Source organism: Carlito syrichta, unplaced genomic scaffold (assembly GCF_000164805.1).
Source record: "Carlito syrichta isolate Samal-C Ts95f unplaced genomic scaffold, Tarsius_syrichta-2.0.1 Scaffold200587, whole genome shotgun sequence".
NCBI lineage: Eukaryota > Metazoa > Chordata > Mammalia > Primates > Tarsiidae > Carlito > Carlito syrichta.
The window spans coordinates 205,093-213,060 of record NW_007144683.1 but is presented as its reverse complement, the minus strand read 5'-3'; positions in this window follow the sequence as shown (position 1 = coordinate 213,060).

Genomic DNA, 7,968 nt, shown 5'->3' with positions numbered 1-7,968 from the left:
AAAAACTACATTACCATACTATGGGTTTTCTTTTAAGCAAATGTTTTAAAACGTGTTTTAATTTATAATGATGTCATTATCAGCAAATATATCCCACATAGAAAAAGCCCTTTAAGGTTCTCAATAATTTTTGAGCTGGAGTCTCACTCTGTCACCCAGGTTGCAGTGCCGTGGCACACTCAAGGCCACCCCAGCGTCGACGTGCTGGACTCTGGCGATCCTTCCATCTCAGCCTTCCAAGTAGCGGAACTACAGATGCACACTACCATGCCCAGCTAATTTTTTATTTATTGTAGAGATGAGGTCTCGCCAAGTTACGGTCTTGAACCTGTGGACTCAGGCAATCCCCTCACCTCGGCCTCCCAAAGTGTTGGGATTACAAACTGAGTCACCAAGCCCAGCCAAAAAACAATCTTTAACAATAATAAATTGATTCCTAAATGTTCCAATGTTCCCTACTTCTTTTTCTAATTGTTAATTGCACTGGAAAATTTTCCAGGACAATGACCACTCTTTTTCCTTCTTCCCACAGTCCTCCTAAAATGTCCAGAAGGCGTTAAATGTGTATTACCCCTGAACCAGTGTTCAGCCACTTTCAGAATAACATGTTATTTTTTAAAGGAAGCTAGAAAGTACATCTCAAGGATTCCCACACAGAAAAAGGCCCTCACTCATTCAGAAGATTCTAATGGCACTCTGAATAGCAATATCATTAATTCATAAGACTATCAACCATGGCATCTGCCAAAATAACATTTCTTTTTGATAACTGAAGTGATCTGAGAAGGGACTGGGTTACACGATTTCCATGATCTATTCCAACCCTCACATTCTAAGACGTTGGTTCTCTTTTTCCTCAGTCCCAGCATTAAATGCTGGATACCAGATGGTTTAGGAGCTGGAAGATGAGTCAGCAGGTAAAGCCATTTGTGAGAAGCAGATTCATTACACTTCAAACAACAGAGAAGCCAGCAAAAGACAGCTGCCATTGTTTACATTGCTGAACATGCTGTCGGGTTTCACAGGCCTGTAAAACCACCTATTGTCAGCAAGTCCCATTTTTCTTAGTTAAGGGTTAAGAAGCATCAGACTTTGCTAGCAGCTCCTAAAGCAGAATGAACAATCTCTTCTCTCAATATAAGTGTTTATCCACCAAAATGAGAGTTACTGGTTTAATGGAATTTGTTCATTTTTGAAGATGTCTTAATTGGAAAGTAGATAACTGAACATTCAAAAACAATTCTTGCAAATAGGAATCTGCCTCTGATTGCAATAACCTGTGCCTCTACACAGATCTCTAATGTTACACATACTCAGACTAAGAAAAACTGCTTTCAATAACAAAAAAATTAGGTCATGGGCATAATTTTTTTTCTTTCTTTTTTTTTTTTTGGAGATGAGGTCTTGCTATGTTGCCCAGAAAGGTCTTGGGCTTATCAATCATCCTGCCTCAGTCTCCCAACATGCTGGGTTCACAGGTGAGAGCCACCACATCCGGCCCATAATTTTTTTTTAAATTCACACAATGCTATTAACCATTTAATGCAAGAGGAAATAAACCAAAAACATGCAGATAAAATATGAACTGCTAATCTTTTTTATGAGAGCCAGAAAGGCAAAGCAACCTAAAACATTCAATGGAATTATCTGTTGTCCTGGTTTTGAGTATTTCAACTCAGTTTCACCTCTCAGAGTCAAAAGTAGCCCATCTTTAAGAATTCTTCTGTCATGAGAAGCCTCCACTCTAAATATATTTTCCAAACTTTTGATTTTCAATGAAAGATTGAACTGAAAAACAACTCCTAACTAACTGCTTTCTGGTTTCATATTCAATGGTTTATCTAGGCATTACACCCTGAACAGAACTAGATAGCCGGGCTCGGTGGCTCAGCCTGTAATCCCGCGCTTTGGGAGGCTGAGGTGAGTGGACTGTCTGAGCCCATGGGTTCGAGACCCACCTGGGCAACTTGGTGAGACCTCATCTCTACAATAAATCAAAAAATTAGCCGGGCGTGGTAGCACATGCCTGTAGTTCCAGTTACTTGGAAGGTTGAGGCGGAAGGATCGCCACAGCCCAGTAGGTCGAGGCTGCAGTGGCCAGGAGCGGCCACTGCACTCCAGTCTGAGCGACAGACTGAGACTACAACTCAAAAATAAAAAATTTAAAAAATAGATAATTTCCTTTTTTATCCAAAGGCAGTCAAATTAACCTAATATTTCACATTCTAGGTGAACATGGAGATATATAGAGATATATGCTATTATCTAGCTCCTATGCTATATATATCTCCCTATATATATATATACATCTCTATATCCCCTTAGCACTATGACAAAAGAAGCTCTAACTTGAAAAGCAGGTAATTTTCACTATTAAGAATTACTTGAGTATCAAGACAATATCCCTCAATTTTACTCACTTATAAACTATGTACTACAAACCTGTTACTAACCATGGACTAACTGTAAACAAAAACTGAAACTTAAACCAGAACTGTATTTGATTTTTTAAAACACATAGGCCGGGCGCAGTGGCTCAAGCCTGTAATCACAACACTTTGGAAGGCTGAGATGAGGGGACTGTCTGAGCCCACAGGTTTGAAAACAGCCTGGGCAACCTGGTGAGACCTTATCTCTACAATAAATCAAAAAATTAGCCAGGTGTGGTGGTACATGCCTGTAATTCCGGCTACTTGGAAGGCTGAGGCAGAAGGATCGCCTGAGCCCAGCAGGTCGACGCCGGGGTGGCTGTGAGCGTGCCAGCTTGGGCAATGGAGTAAGACTCCAAGTCAAAAAAAATAAAAATACATAAACACCACGTGAACATTAAATGCAAGCAAGGTTTTCCAACATCAGTGCCTCCTCTAGCTCGCCCAAGCTCCAGCCAAAGGAGAAGGGGGGGCAAGAAAGAAGTTCTCTATACCATGGCTCGCACAAAGCAGACTGCCCATAAATCAACGGGTGGTAAAGCACCCAGGAAGCAACTCGCTGCAAAAGTCACTCACAAGAGTGCGCCCTCTACTGGAGGGGTGAAGAAACCTCATCATTACAAACCTGGTAGGAACTGTGGCACTCTGTGAAATTAGACTGAAATTAGATTTACAAACTTCTTTTCCAGCATCTGATGCGAGAAATTGCTCAAGACTTCAAAACAGAGTGCAGCTACTGATGCTTTACAGGAGGCAAATGAAGCTTATCCAGCTGGCCTTTTTGAAGACACCAACCTGTGTGCTATCCATCCCAAAGTGTAATAATTATGCCAAAAGACATCCAGCTACCACACTGCATACATGGAGAACTTGCTTAAATCCACTATGATGGGAAAGATTTCATTCTTAAAAAAAAAAATGCATCTTCTTCCTGTTATTGATAGATCTGAAAGTTAGATTCCCCCCCCCGCCAAGGGTTAAAAGGTACCTAGGTATATGACTGCGATTGAAAAAACAGGGGACAGAAATCAGTATTGGCAGTTTTTCCATTTTCATTTGTGTGTGAATTTTTCATATAAATGTGGGGATGTAAAGCATTAATGTTTCAGCGAACAAGTTTTAGTGATCAACTTTATAACAATTATAAATAAACCTGTTAAATTCTTCTGGACAATACCAGCATTCAGATTTTTTTAAAACAAGCAAATTTCTTACTAATGGCAACTAAATGGTGTTTGCAGCATTTTTATCATACAGTAGATTCTATTCATTCACTATACTTTTCTGAGATCTCCCACATGAAAGTACATGTCTTTAATACTGTCTGTCTTCTATGCTGTTCCTGTAAGTTCGCTATTAAAATACATTAAACTGGGCGGCCCCCTCAGGTCCCCTCCCACTGTGGGAGCTTTTCTGTGCTCTCAATAAATCCTGCTTTCAAAAAAAACACATTAATTAGACTATAAAAAGTAAATAAATAAATGCAGGCGAGATAACAACCATAGGAACTTACCTAGATACAAGTTTTCTTATAGCTAGGAAAAAAAGTATCTGAACATATTTCATAAATTTAGAAAACTGCAGATAAAAAGGTAAACAAACCAAAGTCATCCTTAGAAAAAGTATGTAAAACCTATTTAAAAGTCCCAAGTAAAGGCCGGGCATGGTGGCTCAAGTATGTAATCCCAGCACTTTGGGAGGCCGAGGTGAGGGGACTGCCTGAGCCCACGGGTTCGAGAACAGCCTGGGCACCTTGATGAGACCTCACCTCTACAATAAATAAAAAAATTAGCCGGGCATGGTAGTGCATGCCTATAGTTCCAGCTACTTGGAAGGTGAAATGGAAGGACTGCCTGAGCCCAGCAGGTCGAGGCTGGGGAGGCTGTGAGCGTGCCACTGCACCCCAGCATGGGCAATGGAGTGAAACTCCAACTCAAAAAAAAAGTTCCAAGTAAAAATTCTAATTCACAAATCAATCTTGGATTTGAATTACTACAAATATATAACTCAACCCTCCCTTCCTTACAAGCTTTCAGTAGGAACCTTCCTTACAAGCTTTCAGTAGGAACCTTCTTTTTTTTTTTTTTTTTTTTTTGAGTTGGAGTCTCACTCTGTCGCCCAGACTGGAGAGGCCACCGCAGCCTCGACCTGCTAGGCCTCCGGCGATCCTTTCGCTTCAGCCTTCCAAGTAGCCGAAATTACAGGTATGCGCTACCACGCCCAGCTGATTTTTTTTTTCTTTTTATTGTAGGCAGGCTCAGGCAATCCACTCACCTCAGCCTCCCAAAGGCACGGGATTACAGGCTGAGCCACCGAGCCCAGCTAGAAGGAATCTTCTAAAACACATCCTGGAGCAAGGAGTGGTGGCTCACACCTATAATCCTAGCACTTGGTGAGGTCAAGGCAGTAGAATCTTTTGAGCCCAGGAATTTGAAACTAGCCTGGTCAACATAGTGAGACTTCATCTCTAAAAAATATAGGAAAAAAATTAGCTTGGATTGGTGATGTCCAGTAGTCTCAGTGACCCTCCTAAGAGCTCTCACGGGCCCCTATGCTTATCGACTCCTGTTTACTTATCTTCTTATATCTCTCTCTTGAACTAGTACTATAAATTTCCTGAGGGCAAAAACTATGTCTTATTTCTAATTCCTCAGTGCTTAGGCCAGGTTACACTGTCAGTGCTTTGACATCTACTGAACTAACACCTACTGAAGATTAAGCCTGAACACAAAAACAAGAATGCAGATTCCTCTTTAGAATCTATGAAGAAAGTATCCCAACTCTACTTTGTTCTACATTCCATAGAAACAGCTTGCTAAGTCACCAATTCCCAGTGGATACAAATACTGAACTTACAAAGCAATTTCTAACTTATAAGGCAGACTCCTTAGGTCCACAAACACATCATCTACAATTATTTTCACTATTTCAAAAAGTCTAAGAAAACATACAAGCCACAATAATGAAGCAAAAACAAGCTAATTAAAAGGTTCCTTTTATTCTGCTTAAAATTTACCAATTAACGGTGCTAACAGAGTTTACCATGCTATGCTTAATTTCTGATTAGCAGGAATATATTAAAAATACACTGGAAAAAAATCTTACATTGAAAAATGTGAATTCATTTAAATACTGTCCAGAATCCCAATAGTAGCCTATGGGTAGCCAAGAGAGAAGTGATGTAAATGTTTTAAAGGTTTTAGCTGGAAGGCAGGCACAGTGGCTCACGCCTGTAATCCCAGCACTTTCAGAGGCCAGGGCAGGAGGACTGCTTGAGCCTAGCAGTTTAAGACCAGCCTGAACAACATAGTGAGACCTCATCTCTACAAAAAAAAACTTTTTTTAACTAGCTGAGTGTAGTAGCACATACCTGTAGTTCCAGCTGAGACAGAAGAATCACTTAAACCCAGAAGACTGAGTCTGCAGTGAGACCTAATAGTGCCACTGCACTGCAGCCTGGGTAACAGTGAGACCTGACTCAAAAAAGAAAAAAAAAATCAGGAAAAAATGAATAATTTATACAGGTGTCATATGGAATGATGGGCAAAAAGAGCCTATAAAAAATAAAAATCAGAAGTAAAAACATAGTTTAAAAAAAATTAGCTGAGCATGGTGGTGCAAGCCTATAGTCAGGAGGCTGAGGCAAAGGATGGCTTGAGCCAAGGAAGTCAAGGGAGCAGTGAGCCATAATTGTACTACTGCGCTTCAGACTGGGAGACAGAGTGGGATCCTTACTCAAAAAAAGGTTTTAGCTGGCTGTAGTGTCTTGGTGCCTGTAATCCCAGTTACTCAGGAGACAAGCTTGAGACCAGGAGTTCAATGATGCAGTGAGCTATGACCACACCACTGCACTTCAGCCTGGAGGACAGAGTAAGACCTCATCTCAAAAACAAAAAGAAGGCCAGGCTCGGTGGCTCAGCCTGTAATCCCAGCATTTTGGGAGGCCAAGGTGAGTGGATTGTCTAAGCCTGCAGGTTTGAGACCAGCCTGGGCAATTTGGAGAGATCTTGTCTCTACAATAAATAAAAAATATATATATAGCCGGGTGAGGTAGTGTGCGCCTGTAGTTCTGGCTATTTGGAAGGCTGAGGTGGAAGGATCGCCAGAGCCCAGCAGGTTGATTCTGGAGTAGCTGTGAGTGTGCCAAGCCACTCCAGCCTGGTTGACAGAGTGAGACACTAACTCAAAAAAAAAAAAAAAGTAAAAAATACATAAATATTTTTAAATTTGTTTTAGTTATAAAATATGTGATTGTGGAAAATAAGCATAAGTACAGACTATCCAAACCAAAACCAAAGCCTTTTAAGGACTAATTCTTTTCTTATAAAGAAACACGAGCCAGGCTCGGTAGCTCAGCCTGTAATCCCACGCCTTTGGGAGGCTGAGGTGAGTGGATTGCCTGAGCCCACGGGTTCGAGACCCGCCTGAACAACTTGGTGAGACCTCATCTCTACAATAAATCAAAAATTAGCCGGGTGTGGTAGCGCACGCCTGTAGTTCCAGCTACTTGGAAGGCTGAGGCGGAAGGATCGCAGGAGTCCAGCAGGTCGAGGCTGCGGTCACTGGAAGCGGCCACTGCACTCCAGTCTGGGTGACAGAGTGAGACACCAACTCCAAAAAAACAAAAAAAGAAAGAAAGAAACACAGCAGGACTCAGCCTGTAATCCCAGCACTTTGGGAGGCCGAGGAGAGTGGAATGACTGAGACCACAGGTTTGAAACCAGCCCGGGGAAACTGGCGAGACCTCATCTCTACAAAAATAAAGAAACAAACAAACAAACAAACACAGGAGCTGGGCACCGTGGTTCATGCTTGTAATCCCAGCACTTTGGGAGGCAGAGGTAAGAGGACTGCCTGAGTCCAGGGGTTCCAGACCAACCTGGGTAAATTGGTAAGACCTCATCTCTACAATAAATTAAAAAATTAGCTGGACATGGTGGTGCATGCCTGTGGTTCCAGTTACTTGGAAGGTTGAAGCAGAAGGGATCATTTGAGACCAGCAGGTCAAGGCTGCAGTGGTTGTAAGCATTCCACTGCACTCCAGCCTGGACAACAGAGAGAGACTCTGACTTTAAAAAAAAAAAAAAAAAAGAAAGAAAGAAAGAAACACAGGAAAGAATTCTTTTTCAGTCCCCAGTATTTCTTAAATGTACCAACAATTACTTAGACAGAACTCACAACCCTAAATCAAAAACTAGTAGTCAGATATTAAATATCACTTTCTTCAACTACATAAACAAAACTCAGTGAGAACCTATTCTGGAAAGCTTAAAGACTGTGCCTCCGTGCTTCTCCTTGCCCCTCTTAGCAGCTTCTTCCTCTTTTCTCTAGGTTCCTCATCCTTCTTAAACTATCAGACACTGCACGGACTAGCAGGGATCTCTGCTTTTTCATTCACCCTCTCCACTGTGTTTATATTATCACATATTTGTTTTTTGTCAACCCTTTCTGCTCATCTGACGTCTTATCTCCCTATTCTCAAATGTCTTCAGTTATCTCCATTTGTTGTTAAATGAATCGGATGTTTCATTCATTTCAA